Here is a 20,076-nt window from a genome sequence, read left to right as displayed (position 1 = left end):
GTCCCTGGGAGCCAATAATCATGGGGACATTTTCCTTCTATGCCTGTGCTTGGAGGGTCATCTGGGGGGCTGCTGTGGGTCTCAGGGTGTGGAGCAGGGATGGCAGGCTATGGCCCACCACTTGCAGGTGCTTTGGGGAGGGTCTTGGGATGGGACTTGGGACAGATGTGATGTCACGTTGAAGTTGCATCTGGCTGAAAACCCTGCTGTGAAGTTGGCATGTCCAGAGACACTCAGAAAACTCATTCATATAACCATCAAATCTCCAGAACTGCTCAATTCATGTCTGGTCCAATATGAAGGTGATGTTTCATCCCCCCCTCTCCTTTCCTTCTCCATAGAGCTTACCCAAGTCTCACAGAAGTCTGAAATACGTCGGCAGCATTTACAATCCCTGAGGCTCATAGGTCCCTGGTGCTTCTCTTCTGCCTCTCCCACATTGTAGTAAAAAGTATTTTAAAAATGTGTTGAGTGTATACAGGGCAAGGTTTCACAACCCTGGGCAGGGTGTGTGTGTGAAGCAGGGAACAAACAAGCAAACACCCTTCTTTCCTCTCTTCTCTCAGGAGCAGGCAGTGAAGAGATACTGTTGAGCCGTTTTCTTTTCCAAGGTGTTGGAACAGTCGCTGCACCTCCAACCCAGGTAGGAGAGAAGAGCAGGAGGGACAGAGCCTCCTTTCTTTCACAGTCCCTCCTCTTTTCTCAGGAGAGCTTTTGCTCCTTCAGTTTCTCCAAGGGGTCCGTGAGAGAGATTCTCTGAATGCTGTTGCCATTGGCCTGATCTAACATGGCTTCTCTTATGTTCTTATTTAATAATAATAATAATGAACTTTTATTTATATCCCGCCCTCCCCGCCAAGGCAGGCTCAGGGCGGCTAACAAGACATGGTAAGACCATGATACAGTAAAACAATATATAATATAATTAATAATTTAAACAGTAAGACCAATAAAACAATATGACATTATAATATAAACAAATTATGAATAAGATGGCACAGAGGTTATTGATGTTATCAGGGGTTCCGTCTTAAAAAGCTAGCTGGAAGAGGACAGTTTTGCAGGCCCTACGGAATTGGTTAAAATCCCGCAGGGCCCGCACCTCTTCCGGCAGTTGATTCCACCATTGGGGGGCCTTCGTAGAGAACGCCAGTTCTCTAGTAGTTTTTAGTTTGGTTTCTTTTGGCCCAGGGATTTCGAGAAGATTTTTTGAACTTGATCGTAGTGCTCTCTGGGGAACATATGGAGAGAGGCGGTCCCTAAGGTAGGCAGGTCCTCGACCATATAGGGCTTTAAAGGTAATGACCGGCAGCTTGTAACGGACCTGGTAAACAATTACCCATCCCAAGCCTTACTTTCTGTACCCTCCCAGACGACTCCCTTCCAGGGTGAGATCTCTGAAGAGGAGGGAATCTTCTTTTTCTTTCAGGGTCCCTTTTCCTTTGAGGAGGTGTCCATCTCTTTCACGGAGGCAGAGTGGGCCCTGCTGGATCCGGGACAAAGAGCTCTGTACAGGGAAGTCATGCTGGAGAACCATGGGAACGTGGCCTCTCTCGGTAAGGATCTTTCAGGGGTACCCAAGGTGGAACTTACTGCAACTGGGAGGAGGAATTTATCCAAATATTGAATGCATAATTTCCCCACCACCTGGGGAGGGTCTGCAGCTCCTTGGCAGAGCATCTCTTTGGCATGCAAAAGGTCCCAGGCTCAATCCCGAGCATCTCCCATGAAAAGGATCAGGTAGGAGGTGAAGGGAAAGACCTCCACCTGAGACCCTGGAGAGCCGATGCTGGACTGAGTGGATGATACTGGCTCCGAGTTTCAGTGTAAGGAAACTTCACGTCTTCATAGAATCATAGAATTGGAACTGACCTCCAGGGTCATCTAGTCCAACCCCCTACAAAACGCAGGGAATTCAGGACTGCCCTTGTTGCAGGCCCAGAGGGTGGCATAACCTTGGCTAAAGTTGCTTCCTGACCCCAAAGTGGCAGTCGCATTTCCTTGGGCATGTAAGAAAGGGCCACCAGAACTAAGCACTGATGCAGTCCTTCCTTTCCACCCTCTTGTTGTCTACCTAAGTTCACAGAATCAGCGTTGGTGTCAGATGCCTGTCTAAACTCCGCTAGAATCCTGGGATCACAGAGTTGGAAGGGGCCATAGAGGCCATCTAGTCCAACCCCTGCTCAATGCAGGATCGTCCTAGAGCACCCCTGACAAGTGTTCGTCCAGCTGCTGCTTACAGACTGCCGGGGAGGGAGAGCACACCACTTCCCTAGCTAGCTGATTCCACAGTAGAATGAATCTTACTATAGCAAGTTTTTCTTCTATAGAGCCAGTTTGGTTTAGTGGTTAAGTGTGCAGACTCTTATCTGGGAGAACCGGGTTTGATTCTCCACTCCTCCACTTGCACCCGCTGGAATGGCCTTGGGTCAGCCATAGCTCTGGCAGAGGTTGTCGTTGAAAGGGCAGCTGCTGTGAGAGCCCTCTCAGCCCCACCCACCTCACAGGGTGTCTGTTGTGGGGGAAGAAGATAAGGGAAGAAGAAGAAGATATTGGATTTATATCCCGCCCTCCCCTCCGAAGAGTCTCAGAGCGGCTCACAATCTCCTTTACCTTCCTCCCCCACAACAGACACCCTGTGAGGTGGGTGGGGCTGAAGAGGGCTCTCACAGCAGTTGCCCTTTCAAGGACAACTCCTACAAGAGCTATGGCTGACCCAAGGCCATTCCAGCAGGTGCCAGTGGAGGAGTGGGGAATCAAACCCGGTTCTCCCAGATAAGAATCCGCACACTTAACCACTACACCAAACTGGCTCTCCACACACCAAACTGGCTCTCCACAGGGAGATTGTGAGCTGCTCTGAGACTCTTCGGAGTGGAGGGCGGGATATAAATCCAATATGACCTTCTTCTTCCTATCCAGCTGGTAGCTTCCTGTTCTAATTGCGAGTCCTCTCCTCTTTTTAAAAACCCCCAAAGAAGGTGAGCTCCCCACTTTCCAAGGAAGGTCCCAGGCCCATCCCCCAGAATCTCCAGGGAAAAGGATCAGGTAAAAGGTGATTGAAAAACGTCTGCCTGACACCCTGAAAAACTACTGCTGGACTGAGGATACTGACTTTGTTCATGTGCGTGTCCTTGCGGAAGGGTGACAGAGGTCACTGTTGTGGCCATTGCCCAAGCCAGAGAAGGTATGTTGACCTGAGACAAAGTGGATGAGAGTCCCTCAGAAATACTCTGGGAGGATCCAGCCTTTTCCAACAGACCCTTCCCTGTAGATGGGATTACAAACATCTGCTCTGCCTGTGATCTGGAAATGATCCTGTCAAGAACCAAAGCCTGGGTTCCCCCCTGGGTCACTTCTCTTTGTACTTGAGCAACACCCGATTCACTGGCTTCACAAAAGTAAAGCAGACCCCTTTTAGAAATAAAGTATATTAAGGATTTAAAAATAAGACGTCACAAAACAGCACAGTTTCTGCAGCTCATCAACAGTAAACAAGAAAAGCTAACTGTTCTGTCTACGATATGAAGTACCTAAATGGCACCCCTTCGTGGAGCATCGATAATGCAACTGTAGCCTAAGTTACTCTAGAGAGAAGGATTCATCAGGTGTACTAGCATGGCGTGAGCATAAAGTTAGCCTGGCTTCCCTCTCATCCATGCCCGTATTATAGTTTCTGCCTCTCTAGGGTCAGGTGGTTCGAATGTCCCAATCAAGGGTCATGCTGGATGGAATTTTCCAGAGACTGTCAGCAGCATCCTCATCCCCTCCTGTTTGCAAAACTGGATAACGGTTCTCACGATTAACCAATGACCCCAATCTGGGAAACTGGCCTTGAAAAAGATGCTGTTAGCTGCCGGCAGACTCAAATTATGAACACCCACAAGTCAGACAAGACCACTTAATAATCTCTGTAACCCTCTGGAGAACTAGGATTCTTTACCTCACAGATCCGTTCCACATATACTGACTCAGATTCTGGGCTTTGATCTGGACTGTGGTGATGACCTTCCAAAAGAATTTTTAGTCTTTTATTTCTTTCTTTCCCCCCGGTAAGAATGATCCCTTTCTCTCTCTTTGTCTCCCTCTCTCTGCAAAAGAAGCCAGAAGTATCAGAGAAACTATGGTGGCGAAAGAGAACAGCCTTGCATTTGGAGAAAGGTTGCAGAGTTCTTCTAGAGGATCCCAACAGCATATTTCCTTCCCAAATGAGCTGGTTCAGAGTGAGTGTCCGTCACTATTATGTCAAGAGAACAGGCAATAAATAACCATAGGAGATTCCTGATTCTCTTCTGAGCAACATTTGTTTTGGTACAATCATAGAGGCCGGTGGGTAAGGAGAGAGGGAGGCCTTAATCTGGAGGCTCAGAAGCTCCTTCTGGGCAAGAGTTAATCTGAAGTTCTTCATGGGTGGGGGAGGAATCCTAAAATACCAGATATTTAGGGAGAAAGGTGGAGGGGTGACTAAGATTAGTCCAACTGGATGAAGCCAAAGGTCCATCTGTCCTTTCCTCCTGCAGTCATACAAATGCCTTTGAATCTTACCAGCTGCTAAAAAGAGCTCTCTCTTTATTCCAGCAAAGAATGATCAGAGGAATGAGGAAGGTGAGATATGTCATCAGGAAATGCCAGATAGAGTTGAAAATGAAGACTTGAACAAAAATGTCAGGAATGAAAGCAGAAAGAGAAAGAATGGTGGCTATATGGCTCTGAAGCGTGATGGAAGACAATGGAATATACATTTTCCAAAGTACAGGAAAATGAAAGCAAGCAAATCCATTCAGTGCAGAAAGAATTTTAGAAATAGATCACAGCTTCTTGTGCAACAAAAAATAAAGAGAGAGGAGAAACCTGAATACTCAGAGACCAGACATAAATTCAGTCTCAGTAGTAATCTACAACAGTATCCGAAAACCCACAGAGGGGAGAAACCTTTTGAATGCTCTGAGTGTGGAAAGAGATTTAATACGAGTGGTAGTCTTCAAATGCATCAGAGAACCCATGCAGGGGAGAAATCTTTTGAATGCTCAGAGTGTGGAAAGAAATTCAGTCAGAGTGGCCATCTTCAAAAGCATCAGAGAACCCACACAGGGGAGAAGCCTTTTGAATGCTCAGAGTGTGGAATGAGATTCAGCATGAGTGGCAGTCTTCAAAAGCATCAGAGAACACACACAGGGGAGAAGCCTTTTGAATGCTCAGAGTGTGGAAAGAAATTCAGTCAGAGTGGCAATCTTCAGAAGCATCAGAGAATCCACACAGGGGAGAAGCCTTTTGAATGCTCAGAGTGTGGAATGAAATTCAGCTTGAGTAGCAGTCTTCAAAAGCATCAAAGAACTCACACAGGGGAAAAGCCTTTTGAATGCTCAGAGTGTGGAAAGAGATTCAGTCAAAGTGGCCATCTTCAAAGGCATCAGAGAACCCACACAGGGGAAAAGCCTTTTGAATGCTCAGTGTGTAGAAAGAGATTCAGTCAGAATGGCAGTCTTCAAATGCATCAGTGGACCCACACAGGGGAGAAGCCTTTTGAATGCTCAGAATGTGGAAAGAGATTCAGTAAGGGTTGTCATCTTCAACATCATCAGAGAATCCACACTGGGGAGAAGCCTTTTGAATGCTCAGAGTGTGGACTGAGATTCAGCATGAGTGGCAGTCTTCAAAAGCATCAGAGAACTCACACAGGGGAAAAGCCTTTTGAATGCTCAGAGTGTGGAAAGAGATTCATCCAGAGTGGCCATCTTCAAACACATCAGAGAACCCACACAGGGGAGAAGCCTTTTGAATGCTCAGAGTGTGGAAAGAGATTCAGTCAGAGTGGCAGTCATCAAAGGCATCAGAAATCCCACTCAGGGGAGAAGCCTTTTGAATGCTCTGAGTGTGGAAAGAGATTTAGTAGAAATGGTAGTCTTCAAACGCATCAGAGAACCCACACTGGGGAGAAACCTTTTGAATGTTCAGAGTGTGGAAAGAAATTCAGTCAGAGGAGTAACCTTCAATATCATGTGAGAACCCACACAGGCGAGAAGCCTTTTGAATGCTTGGAGTGTGGAAAGAGATTCAGTAGGAGTTGTCATCTTCAACAGCATCAGAGTACTCACACAGGGGAGAAGTCTTTTGAATGCTCAGAGTGTGGAAAGAGATTTAGTACGAGTGGCAGTCTTCAATATCATCAGAGAACCCACATTGTGGAGAAGCCTTTTGAATGCTGAGAGTGTGGAAAGAAATTCAGTCAGAGTGGCCATCTTCAAAAGCATCAGAGAACCCACACAGGAGAGAAGCCTTTTGAATGCTCAGAGTGTGGAAAGAGATTTAGTCAGAGTAGCAGTTGTCAAAGGCATTAGCAAATCCACATAGGGGAGAAACCTTTTGAATGATCAGAGTGTGGAAAGAGATCCAAGGAGAGGGGGACTCTTCAAGAGCATCAGAGAACACACACAAGGGATAACCTTTCTAATCCTCAATGTCCATCCATGGCTCTCCACAGCTGGACTCGTAAATGGCCCTAAAGGAGGCTTTCATGATAGAGGGACACCATCCCAATGAATGAGACCCCTTCCCCCTGCCAGACACACACTGAACTTCCTGAAGAGCTGTTGGCCCATCAGCCTCCTTTACTGCAGTGGCAGCTGTTCTCCCATGCAGCCCTATGAGGGTAAGGGGAGCAGGCAATGGGACAGGCTCCAGAAGAAGCAAGGACAGACTACTGCATCGAAGAATTCAAACAGCAGAAACCTTTTGAGTGCTCGGAGTGTGAGAGAAGATTCATTTAGAGTGGCACTCTTCAGCTGAATCAATGATCCTATGCATGGGGAGAAAATGTTGGAAAAGAGATTCAGAAAGTGTGACAGTTTTCAAAAGCGTCTATGAGCTCGTATAGGGGAGAAACCTTTTGAATTCTCAGACTGCGGAAAGAGATGCTGTTGCAAAAGCATTCTTCGATGGCAACTGAGAACCCACACAGGGAAGACACAATTTTAATGTTGGGAGCTTTGAAAGAGATTCAGTCAGAGTGGTAGTCTTCTGCTGCGTCGAGGGACCTACAAGAGGATCTATGTAACTGCTTAAGCCCGTAAAAAGAGCTTTTCCTTTATTTCACACCACAGACCATAAAACCACAGACAACCACAGACCATAAAAAGTATTGAAAAGGTCCCAACTGCTTTAATGGGCTGTAATCTAAGTAAAGGTTCAAGCATCAAGTTGTTACCAACCCCTGGGGTGATGTCAGATCATGATGTTTTCTTAGCAGACTTATTACGGGGTGGTTTGCCATTGCCTTCCCCAGTCATCTACACTTTATCCCCAGCAAGCTGGGTACTCGTTTTACTGACCTCAGAAGGATGGAAGGCTTGAGTCGGCTACCTGAACCCAGCTTCTGCTGGGATTGAACTCGGGTCGTGAGCAGAGCTTGGACTGCAGTGTATCCAGAAAAGGTGCCAACTGCTTTAAAAGGCGTGACTCTACAGTAGAAACCTTATCCTGACCAGAAATAAATCAGTTATAAGTGCTCAAACTGTGGAAAGAGCATTAGCCATGTTCAAAATACAAAAGAAAGATCCCACAGAGAAGAAAACAGGGATGGGCAATGGGGTCTCTAGGTCAGAAAATCAGCTGATCTCTCTTCTAGAATCAAAGAGTTCACCCACGGGAGGAATCTCATCCATGCTCTGTATGCGGGAAGAGCTTGGGGATCACATCTGAGAATCTCAGAGAGCCAGTTTGGTCTAGTGGTTAAGTGCACAGATTCTTGTCTGGGAGAACTGGGTTTGATTCCCCACTCCTCCACTTGCACCTGCTGGAATGGTCTTGGGTCAGTCATAGCACTGGCTGAGGTTGTCCTTGAAAGGGCAGCTGCTGTGAGAGCCCTCTCAGCCCCACCCACCTCCCAAGGTGTCTGTTGTGGGGGGAAGAAGATATAGGACATTGTAAGCCACTCCGAGTCTCTGATTCAGAGAGAAGGGCGGGGTATAAATCTGCAATTCTTCCTCTTCATGTTCCTCAGAGAATCCATAAAAGTGTGGAACTTTCTTAAAGATGTTTCTGATGTGTTTCTTCAAAGGACCTGGTGTTGTTGGTTCAGAAAGGCTGAGAACGTAGTTACATCAAAGAGGGAGGGCGCTTTTAGTGGTTTCCCTCCTCTGTGAAACTTGCTACTTCAAGTTATCTGGCGATCTAACTCTTGCATATGGCAAAACCTGTTCCTTTCTCACAGCCTGTGAAGGAATAGACAATTTGAGGGTAACAGACATCTACAACCTCTCTGCTGCTGGAGTAAATACAGTGTTACCAGCCGGCAACCTTAATTCACAAACATTTTTATCTGAGAAGCAGTTCTAGGGAGGGATTTCTCAACCCTAATCCCCCCTAGTTCAGCCTGTTGTCAGCTTTTTGGAGTCTTCCCAGTTTGAAGCCGAAAGCATTCTGGCAGTAGGATTAATTTGGCCTGAAAGAAACAGGTTGTGTTCCCTAACCCAAGAACTCAGTAAATTTAATGGGCCCCTTTGGGTACAATGCAGAATTGATCCAGGGCTATCTGGCATTCTGGGGGAGGGGTTGGTTTGAAAGGTACTGGCACCGAATTTGCTCTCTGTCTACTTCTGCCGCTTCTCAACCCTCCCCCCCCCCCCCCCAGATTTACAAAAGATTGGATCGGGGGATCTATTCTATGGGACCTAAAGAAAAAGGTGCCCTCTTCCTCCATTTTTCTCAGTGATGGGGGGGGGGGGGGCAAGGAAGGCACTTGAAGGAAGCCACAGATCTCCATGGAAGTGAACTCTGAAGGCACGACTCACTAGCCCCGGAGTCACATGGTATGGAGAAGGGAGTCATCAAAAGGGACGGATATTCATCTGGATAGCTGAATCAGCACCCCAGAATCATAGGAAAGATCAGAAACGCTCTCACAGGGGCCAAAATGCTGATATTTTGGCACACACAGCCCGTCTGCCACTTCTCAGAACCCGGGCCTTTCCCTTCATAGCTCTGCCTCTGGGGGCGGGGCTCCCTGAAGAGTTGGGGGTGGGACCCTCAGAGATCTTCAGGAGGGGCTGCAAGGCCTACTGTTTGCTATTGTAAGGTGCCTTAAACTGCAGGGGAGAGCTTTGACCATTCCCCCCATGGAGTGGTGCATGGCAGGGTGAGCCTGGTTCGGTGGGGAGGGCGGGATATAAATCCAATAAACCATTTGAAACTCATTAAACCATTATCTTAGGGTCCTTTGTGAGGGGCTGGACTGCCAAGGAGTGGGGGGTGGGGTTTCAGCAGCTGGTGAAAAGCTACATACTCCACTAGGGAGAAGGTTTGACCATCCATAGCAATCATCTCACTGTTGAGTGACTCCTTCTGGGGTCTTCCCTTGATACGGCCTCCCAGGAGTCAAAGTCTGACTGTGTCTGAACATGGAAGTTCCTTTTAATCATGGGGTCTAGTAGCCATTATTAGACCTCTCCTTCATGAATCTATGTAATCCCCTTTTAAAGCTGTCTAGGCCCGTGGCCATCATTGCATCCTTTGGCAGTGAATTCAGCATTTTAATCACTTGCTGTGAAGAGAACCATTTCCTCTTGCCCATCTTGAATCTAGTGCGGTCAGCTTCCTTGGATGCTTTCAAAATCTAGTAATTTGAGAGTGGGGAGAAAGTTCTCTTTGTCAGCTCTCACTATCCTGTGTATCCTTTAGATAATAAAAACCCTACCGTGGTAGCAAATCTGAGGATTTTCAGAGGTTGGATGTAAGCTATGCAGGATTGGCTTGCACTGTGTCTCTGGCGTGCCATTGGCTGATTCTGCTTTCTCCCGCCCAGGGAAACAGTTCTCTGCTGACAGGTTTTCTGGGGGCTTATTGATCATTACTGCCTCTCCTCGGCCCATTGCAGGAAGTTCAGGACAGTCCATCTCTCCCCCCCACACACAACAACAAAACTGCGGCAAAGCAAACAGTAAACTGATAGACATGTTCTAGCACTTTCTTTCTCTCTCTCTCTAGCACTTACTTCTCTACAATTGACACAAAAGGAGTCTTCATTCCCAGCAACAGCAGCAGATAAACAGACTAACATTATACAATATATCAAGCCCCCTTTTCACCTGCAAATACTCTTCACTCTTTCTATTCAAATTAGGCTACAGTGGGCTCATATGATGGAATGGACTCTTCTGTCCTATCAGTCCATAGGACAGAATGGACTCCATTGTGTCCTATGGGCCCATTGGATAGATTGGAGTCCATTCTATACTTTGAACCCATTGGACAGAATAGACTCCATTGTAACCTATGGGCCAGTAGGATGGAATGGACTCCATTCTGTCCTATGGGCTCGTAGGATAAAATGCAGTCCATTCTGTTCTATGAGCTGGTAGCATAGAACGGAGTCCACTCTGTCCTATGTTCCCGTGTTATGGAATGGACGCCCTTTTGCTAGCAGGAGGGAGCAAAAGGGGAGGCTGGCAATGGCTCCCTGCTTCTTACAGCTACCAGCGGAGCAGGTACGCTTGTCAGCTGCTTGCTTTTAGAGGCAGGGAGCCATTGGAAACCTCCCTTTCACACACACCCTGCTGCAAGTGGGAGGGGATGAAAAGGAGGCTTCTAATGGCTGCCTGCCTGTCTATCTTCCTGTCATTTTTCTTTCTTTCTTCCTTCCATTCATTTTCCTTTCTTTCGCTCCTATTTCCTCAACTTTTCCATAACTCTCCTTTCTTTCCTTCCACTCGTTCTTTCTGTCTCTGTCTTTTTCTTTCATTCTACCTTCCTTCTCATTTTTCTTTGTCTCACTTTTTTCTCCCCCTCTTTCTTACCTCTTCCTTCTGTTCTTTCTCTCGTTCTTTCTCTGTATCTGTCTTTTTATATAATTCTGTTTACCTTCCTCTCATTTTTCCTCCTCACACTTCTTTCTCCCCATTTTTTTACCATTCTGTCATTCTTTCCCTGTCTCTCTCTCTCTCTCTCTCTTTATTCAGATTGTCTATCTTCCTTCCTTCCTGCTATCTACACATTCATAACCCCTTATGGTTGCCAAGTCCAATTCAAGAAATATCTGGGGACTTTGGGGATGGAGCCAGGAGACTTTGGGGGTGGAGCCAGAAGCAAGGTTGTGACAAGCACAATTGAACTCCAAAGGGAGTTCTGGCCATCACATTTCAAGGGACTGAACATCTTTGATGGCGCAGAAAGCTCCTGCAGACACTGCTGCTGGTTTTTTTCCTTCAGACCTGTGTGTAATTTTCCGTGTTTAATACGGTTCCCTCCCACTGGCACTGATGCCCTTTTCATACTCCAGATATCGATAGGGGGTCTCTTATGAACAAGTGCTCTGATGCTTAGGCGGTTATGGATACCCAAGTGTTTTCCACTCTCCAGTCACTTTATATGTGCTTATTCTCTGATGGTGAATAGAGTCGCACTGACATGAAGCTTTCCCACCTGTAGGGCAAAGCATCCCTGTTTCCTCTGAGAGTCAGTTTGGTGTAGTGGTTAAGTGTTTGGACTCTTATCTGGGAGAACCGGGTTTGATTCCCCACTCCTCCACTTGCACCTGCTGGAATGGCCTTGGGTCAGCCATAGCTCTATTATCTGGAAGAACCGGGTTTGATTCCCCACTCCTCCACTTGCACCTGCTGGAATGGCCTTGGGTCAGCCAGAGCTCTGGAAGAGGTTGTCCTTGAGAGGGCAGCTGCTGTAAAAGCATTCTCAGTCCCACCTACCTCACAGGGTGTTTGTTGTCGGGGGTGGGTGGGGAAGGTAGAGAAGATTGTGACCGCTCTGAGGCTCTGAGATTCAGACTATAGGGCGGGATATAAATCCAAAATCATCATCACCATCTTCTTCTTCTTCTTCTTCTTCTTCTTCTTCTTCTTCTTCTTCTTCTTCTTCTTCTTCTTCTTCTTCTTCTTCTTCTTCTTCTTCTTCTTCTTCTTCTTCTTCTTCTTCTTCTTCTTCTTCTTCTTCTTCTTCTTCGATGGCACAAGTTGATTTACTCCAGCTTGCAGTTGTCCATAATTGGGCCTCTCTGGCCACACTCTTCTGATCTTTCTCAAGGCCAGAGTCAAGAATGTGATAATTAGCTCTTTATGGGATCCTGTGAGAGCCAGTTTGGTGTAGTGGTTAAGTGTGCGGACTCTTATCTGGGAGAACCGGGTTTGATTCCCCACTCCTCCACTTGCACCTGCTGGAATGGCCTTGGGTCAGCCATAGCTCTGGCAGAGGTTGTCCTTGAAAGGGCAGCTGCTCTGAGAGCCCTCTCAGCCCCACCCACCTCACAGGGTGTCTGTTGTGGGGGAGAAAGGGAAAGGAGATTGTAGGCCGCTCTGAGCCTGTCCTTGAAAGGGCAGCTGCTGTGAGAGCCCTCTCAGCCCCATTCACCTCACAGGGTGTCTGTTGTGGGGGAGGAAGGTAAAGGAGACTGTGACTCTTTGGAGTGGAGGGCGGGATATAAATCCAGTATCTTCCTCTTCTTCTTCTGTGGTCTGCTGGCTGGGGTGAAAGGGCACTCAGGAGTAATATCATTGAGAGCAGGGGTGTCAAACTCATCTGCTATGAGGGCTGGATCTGACATAAATGAGACCTTGAGGGGCCGGGGTATGTTGGGTTGGGCTGAGCTATGTCAGGCTGGGCCATGTGTTTAAGATTAGGCTATTTAAGATTAGGTAGCAGAGACAAACACAAATATAAAGAGCACAGACAAACACAAATATATATATATTTAAAAACTTAAAACGTTAGCACTCGTTGATCTTAAAGGTGCTTTCTTTGTATTTCTCCCATGGAATCCTGGGAACTGGGCAAAGGAAGCTCTGGCTCTTTCCTTCCTTCCCCAGGAGAACAGGAGGGGGAGGAGCCTCAGCCAATAGAAGGAAGACAGGTTTGGCTCAGTAGCTCTGCTATGTGATTCAGAGAGCCTGGCAAAGCATGCTATTCCTCCCCCCCCCCCGCTTCCTCCCCAAGGGAGGAGCCTCAGCCAATAAGAGAAAATAGAGGCTTCACTCTGTGGCTCCCATGCGATTGAGCAAGCCTGGCCAAGCAAGCTGTGGTACAGAAGGAAGCAAGAGAGGGAAAAGGAAGCAGATGACAGCCAGTTGCTCAGAGGCCTGATAGGAGCCCTCCGGGGGCCTGATTCGGCCCCCAAACTGCATGTTTGACACCCCTGATCTAGAGGGTTCCAGCATGTATGCATCCTGATTGGATTTGGAACATCACCAGATGCCTGCTGGTTTGAGAGTACAATTGACCTAGAGACCAGAGAGAAGCCATGTTAGCTTCATGATTTTGCTGGACTGAGGCCTGGACCATGCTGAGGTCACATAGTTAAGGTCTGGTTCCTTGTGAACATCTGTCCTTGGAGATACAGAGAGCCGAGGCTTGAGTTTCTTGGCAGGGTGGTAGTTTAAGGGGATCAAGGCCTTTGTACACAACTAAATCTATTAGCAACCCATGCTCTGGCTCAGATAGTGAGGGTACTATTTGGAGAGTCAGTATGGAAAAGTCAGGGAAGAAGACAGGAACATCAATGAGTACTGCTGAAATGGAGGTGACTGTAAGGGAAGATTCGGGTATTTCTAGCAGGTGCTAGAAGGCATTGAAGGAGAAAGCTGCAGCCCTCAAATTCCTGACATGATGAGGAAGAAGAGCTTTACCTAGGGAGCCCAAGAAGAGAGCACTGTGGGAGAACTGGGTTTGATTCCCCTCTCCCCCTCCAAGTGCAGCCAGGGCCAGGCTATCTGGTGCCACCTACTTGTGCCCCCCTCCCCCCCCCCCCAAAAAAGCATGTTCCATATATTTCTGTAGTGCTGTAGGATGGCTGAGAGCTGGAGTATATTTGTAGGTCTCGTTCTTGCCCTGTGCAGAATTAGAGTATGATTACAGCTGTGTTGTGTTATCCGGTTCATTCAGCAATGACATGCGTGGGTTTAAACATCACATACTTCTAATAAACATGCTAAAGATGCTTTGGAGCAGGGGTGTCAAACTTGCAGTTTGGGGGCCGAATCAGGCCTCTGGAGGGCTCCCATCAGGCCCTCGAGCAACTGGCTGTCATCCTTATATCTTGCTTCCTTCTGCATAACAGCTTGCTTTGCAAGGCTTGCTCAATTGCATAGGAGCTACAGAGCAAAACCTTTGTTTTCTCCATTGGCTGAAGCTCCTCCCTTGGGGAGGGAGGAATAGCTTGCCTTGCCAGGCTCTCTCATTTGCACAGCAGAGCTACTGAGGAATGCCTCTCTTCCTTCTATTGGCTGAGGCTCCCTCCCAGTCCCCTGGGGATGGAAGGAAAGAGCCAGAACTTCCTTTGCCCAGTTCCCTTGATCCCATGGGTGAGATACAAAGAAAGCACCTTTAAGACCAACGCGTGCTAATGTTTTAAGTTTTTAAAATAATATATGTGTATTTGTCTGTGCTCTTAATAAAATGTATATCTCTGCCACCTAATAGGTACGCACATGACACATTCCGACAAGGTCTCATTTAGGTCAGATCCGGCCCTCATAACAAATTAGTTTGACACCCCTGCTTTAGAGTGATTGCATATTGGGCTTTCTACCTGCTTCTGCCCCTTCTGGACACCTGGTCCCTGGGCATAGCCTCCGCTGGGACCCATCCCTTGTCTGCACAGCAGGTGTGACCCAAAAGAGGCTGCATGCAGGAAGTTGGCAACTCCAGCAGAGGGAGGAGGTCTTCAGGGTGGGTGGAGGAGAGAAACGCGAAGGGACCAGGGTGGAACTCCTGGGAGATGGGCGGAGTGGAAATGGCTAAATCTGAGTTGGGAAACCTCTGAGCAGGGGAGGGTCCTCCAGAAGGTATAATGCCCTAAAGGACTGTCACCCCCCCCCCCCCCAACAAACAGCCCTCTTCTACAGAGCAACTGCATTCTGTAGTTTGGGAATGAATTGTAATCTGGAGAGATCTCCAGGCCTCACCGGGAGGTTGGCCAGCCCAGCTGAGATTCTGCACCTTTGCTGTGCACCGTTGCGTGTCTGACCCCAAAGTGGCTTTCAGCATTTCCCTGGACATTCAAAAAAGGGCCAGGAAGTCCCACCAGCTTTTCTCTCCAGGGGAAAAGAACAAACCACTGCGTGTGCAGGAAAATAAGCAATATACAAAACCTGCCTGTCTATCTGTATATAAACCGATATTACATAACACAGCAGAAAATAATTTCATTCACAAGGAAAGGTTCCACTGCAAAAATAAAAGAGTCCGCTTTCACTGATGAAATTCAAGTTCATATAGCACACAGTTTCACGTGGAATTCTTCAGTAATTTCTGCGTGGAAATTCCTATCATTCCCTGAAGAAATTCGGCTCCAAAGGCAAAGGTTTTCCTTATGTGTCAGTCGACTCAGGACCGCGTTTTGCGTAACAATGCTTTCTCTAGAGCCAGTCTGTTCTGTGGTATTAACAATTTGACATCATGGCAACAAGTCTTAATGCATTCTATAATACAGTGCGTTCTATGCATTGAAGAGGTGAGATGGTAGTGATAAACAGCTCTTTGTTAGATACAGCGTGGTAGGTTGCGGCACTGTCAAGACTGAGGAATGCGGTCAACTATACAACTCAGGGTTCCCACGCAAACACGTTATTGGGTCATTCAAATCAACAGGGGCTTGTGATTGGTGTAGGGCAGCAGGCCCATCGTTCCCACGTCCCTAAGCTCCATTTGTATGGCTCCAAATAGCCAGGCAGAAACACCCCATTCAGTCCTCTATTGAGTCCACATACACGACACATTCCATAGGCACAAACTGGCTCTAGACAAAGCGTTGTAATGCAAAATGTGGTCCCGAGTGGACTGACACATAAGAAGAACAAAATAGGAGTCAAGTTTGCACCTTTAAGACCAACTTAGTTTTATCGAGAACATAAGCTCTAAGCACGCTTCATCAGACAAGGAATCCGGTACAATAAGCAGAGCTGGTAGTCAGTGGCTCAGAATGCAAACTGGTCCAATGACAGAATAGTAAAATTATCTGGTAGGCAGTGGTCCACAATGCAAAATGGCACAAATTCAAGATCCAATGAAAGAGTAGCAAAATTAACAAATTTAGCAAACCTTTGATCTGAGTGGCATGAGAATGCAAAAGCAATAAAACAGTAATATGTCAAAATGTGAGAATGTCTGTTAATGACCATATTGTATAAGCCTGGGCCAAAAGGAAGGTATTTCAGAAGTTTTCCCATCGAACTAATTTACCTTTTCACCTGTAATGCACATATAGGTTGCCATTAGGAGAAAAATACATTAAAATATAGTGGGAGATGGGTACAGTATATGACTATATGTAATGGGATAAACAACCAGTATCCCTGTTTGTATGTCAATACAGCTAAAAGAGAAATACATTGAATAGCGTTTTTCTTGTCCACCTAATTGACTTTTTAACACGTAAACATCATTCTAGTTTGCCATAGAAGAAAAATAGAATACTATAAAGTGCCGTGTTCTACTGGAGAAAGTTTTCCTTCCAGACTGTTTCGTTCTCAGAACGAAACGTCTGGAAGGAAAACTTTCTCCAGTAGAACACGGCACTTGATCCCGAAAGATTCTACAAACCCTAATGATGTTACCAGCCGTGAAAACATGAAATCCTTGAGAATACTATAAAAATAGTATTCTTGTTTTCTAACGGCAGACTAGAATGATGCTTAATGTATAGATTGATGTTGATAAGTAGATCGGGCGGGCTGCAACTAAGATTCACTTACATTTTTTAGAAACACCATTTGGCAGGGAGTTCTATCACCTTTTATGGCTATCCAGACTAAATGGCCAAAGCCACACTGCTTTAAGAACATAAGAGAAGCCATGTTAGATCAGGCCAATGGCCCATCCAGTCCAACATTCTGTGTCACACAGCGGCCAAATATATATATATATATATATACACACACACACACTGTGGCTAATAGCCACTGATGGACCTCTGCTCCATATTTTTATCTAACCCCCTCTTGAAGGTGGCCATGCTTGTGGCCGCCACCACCTCCTGTGGCAGTGAATTCCACATGTTAATCACCCTTTGGGTGAAGAAGTACTTCCTTTTGCTTTGCGTGACCATGCGCTCAATTAAGTTTGCTCTCTCAATCAACAAGCTGCTTGTGTTTCAGCTCGCTATACCTGATCCCCTCGACTGATGAAGTGTGCTTAGAGAGCGCACGAAAGCGTTCTGAATAAAAATGGGTTGGTCTTAAAGGCGCACTTGACTCCCGCTTTGTGCTAAATGGTCCGGTTAAAGAAGAGCCTAGCTCATCATCACCAAACACACACACACACCCCAATTGAGTTTCACGGTCCTTATTCTAGCAGGGGGATGAATAAGGCGGGAGGACCCAGCTGCAGCCTCCTTTTTCTGAGCCGGCTGAACAGCGGGATACCCCGGGAGGAGCGCAGCCCCCTGCAGCAGAGTTACTCCCGAGCAGCCCCATGGAGCAGCACAAGGCGTGGCTGACGGCAGCCGGGCTGAAGGTCCTTCAGGACACGTTTCTCCTTCCTCTGCAGCACTGAAAGGGTTAAGACCTCCAAGCTGCTTGCCAGAGAGGCTGAAAGGGGGGGGGGTGGGCAGGAGAGGAAAGGGGCTTTTCCGGGGAAGGGGGGGGGTTGCACTTGCAGGGTGATGGAGGACTGGGGGGGGGGGGGTGCGGGGCGCAGAGAAGCTGCAGCAGGAGGGAAAAGCTTTGCAGCAGCCGGATCCTGGGAAAGTCTACTTGGAAGTAAGTCTTGGAGGAAGGGGTGGGGGGGAATAAGGTTTTAGATCTTGGGAGGGAGGTGGGGATCATGCAAGCCGTGGCTGTCATAGGTCGGCCACCGCCCTCCCGTTGAACCATTTTCTCCTGGGGAACTGCTTTCTCTCTCCTGGAGGTGGGTTCTAATTCTGGGAGATCTTCAGGCCCCTCCTGGAGGGTTACACACCGAGGGGTTCACACAAAAACACGCCTAAAGCCTCCATCATCAACTACTGTCAATACATAGCTAGCAAGTTTTGCTGCAGATCCAAATATCATTTCTTATGCCCAGTAATCAATAAATCAGTCCCCATCTCTTGCATACCTGTATCTGTTGCACCGTTCACAACATAAAGTGCCCTGCGCATCTCTTATAAGTGCAAGCGTCTTCTCAACCTCTCACAAGAGCGGGCATAGAGTGTTTGCAAAAAGACCGCTCAATTTCCTATGTCGATTTCAGTGCAAAGTGGGAGGCTTATGAGGATGGCATGGATCCATTCCTCAGGAATTTCTTGGGCACTGTAGTAAACTTTCATAGGATCATAGAGTTGGAAGGGACTTCCAGGGTCATCTAGTGCACCCTCCACCCCTGCACAATGCAGGAAACCCACAAATACCTACCCCAAATTCACAGGATCTTCATTGCTGTCAGATGGTTATCTAGCCTCTGTTGAAAAACCTCCAAGGAAGGAGAGCCCAATTTCATGGAATCCTAGAGTTGGAAGGGACCTCCAGGGTCATCTAGTCCACCCTCCTGCACAATGCAGGAAACCCACAAATACCTACCCCAAATTCACAGGATCTTCATTGCTGTCAGATGGCCATCTAGCCTCTGTTGAAAAACCGCCGAGGAAGGAGAGCCCAATTTCATAGAGTCCTAGAGTTGGAAGGGACCTCCAGGGTCATCTAGTCCACCCCCCTGCACAATGCAGGAAACCCACAAATATGCCAAATTCACAGGATCTTCATTGCTGTCAGATGGCCATCTAGCCTCTGTTGAAAAACTTCCAAGGAAGGAGAGCCCACCACCTCCCGAGGAAGCCTGTTCCATTGAGGAATCGCTCTAATAGTCGGGAAGTTCTTCCTAATGTTGAGCTGGAAACTCTTTTGATTTAATTTCAACCCATTGGTTCTGGTCCTACCTTCTGGGGCCACAATAACAATTCCACACCTTCCTCTATAGGACAGCCCTTCAAGTCCTTGAAGATGGTGATCATATCAACTTTGTTGGTTATTTATTTTTGGGGTACTTGATTATTTTGGCTTCAGTCACCAAGAGGTTGGTAACTCTGTGAGGCACCCGTTTTGCTTTCCTATGTAAGCAGAGCTTATTAGGGAGCAGGGATAATTCGTGCTTTTCAATGTAAGAAAAATTAAATAGATTAAACTAACGTTCTCTTCTGGAAGTGGAAAGAAAGCAACTTTAAATACATTCTCCAAGCCACTGGTGGGCTCAGCTTGGAGAAGGGATTTAAAGAGACAAATGCTTTCTCCAAGCCAGCCGACAGCACAGCGGGGACTCTGAGAGCCACACAATATGTGTGAAGGAACCACACGTGGCTGCCAAGCCACAGTTTGGACACCCCCATGTAAAAACATTCATGCCGATTGGCTTGTTGCAATGGCAGGTATTTTGGCTGACTCTCCCCCCAAATTCCATCTCCAGCAGGGCACCACTGAGATAGTTAAAAGCCATGCAAAGGTGTTCAAGGTCTTAGCGTAGGCTTTGTTCCAAATAGTCTGGACTCTGCAAAATGGTCCTTCTTTCAGGGTGTGCAGGAATATGGGGCAGGGAGAAAACCATGATAGTTCTCTGGATGAACTATTCCCTGCTTCTTTTTGGGAGTTGAGGTTGTATTAATATGTGCATATATGTGTCTGCATATCTTTTTTGTGTGTGTTTATATATGCATTTTCTTTTTGACACACTCCTGTCTCTCGCCATCTCCTCAGGGAGAAGCGTCTCTTCATAGTCAAGTGAATAAAAGCAGGTTTTCCCAGACAGAGGTGGCCCAATAGAAGGAGAAGGGGATGGAAGAGCAGGACCCAGAAGGACCTGGAACTAGCAAAGGAGCAAGGAAAAGCCCCCATCCCATCCAACCTGGAAGTGGTGTGGAATTCTGGGAATCAGCTGTGTCAGAGGTCTTGGCTAAGGACACCAAGACTTCAGATGCTCTTTGCCAACACTTCCGGCAGTTCCGCTACCATGAGGCCGATGGGCCCCGAGAGGTTTGCAGCCAGCTCCATGGACTTTGCAACCAGTGGCTGAAGCCGGAGAGGCACACCAAGAAGCAGATCCTGGACCTGGTGATCCTGGAGCAGTTCCTGACTCTCCTGCCCCAGGAAATGCAGTGCTGGGTGAGAGGAT

The 20,076-nt window shown here is 47.2% G+C and overlaps 1 pseudogene; it reads left to right on the top strand.

Moving 5' to 3' along the window:
• The first annotated feature begins 99 nt into the window (after window positions 1-99).
• LOC132571611 (zinc finger protein 420-like) overlaps window positions 100-20,076 on the top strand; it is a 31,428-nt pseudogene continuing 11,451 nt past the window's right edge.

The sequence above is a fragment of the Heteronotia binoei genome, chromosome 5 (assembly GCF_032191835.1).
Source record: "Heteronotia binoei isolate CCM8104 ecotype False Entrance Well chromosome 5, APGP_CSIRO_Hbin_v1, whole genome shotgun sequence".
In the NCBI taxonomy this organism is placed as follows: Eukaryota; Metazoa; Chordata; class Lepidosauria; order Squamata; family Gekkonidae; genus Heteronotia; species Heteronotia binoei.
The sequence above is the reverse complement of the archived record's forward strand: the minus strand, read 5'-3'. Positions and strand labels throughout refer to the sequence as shown.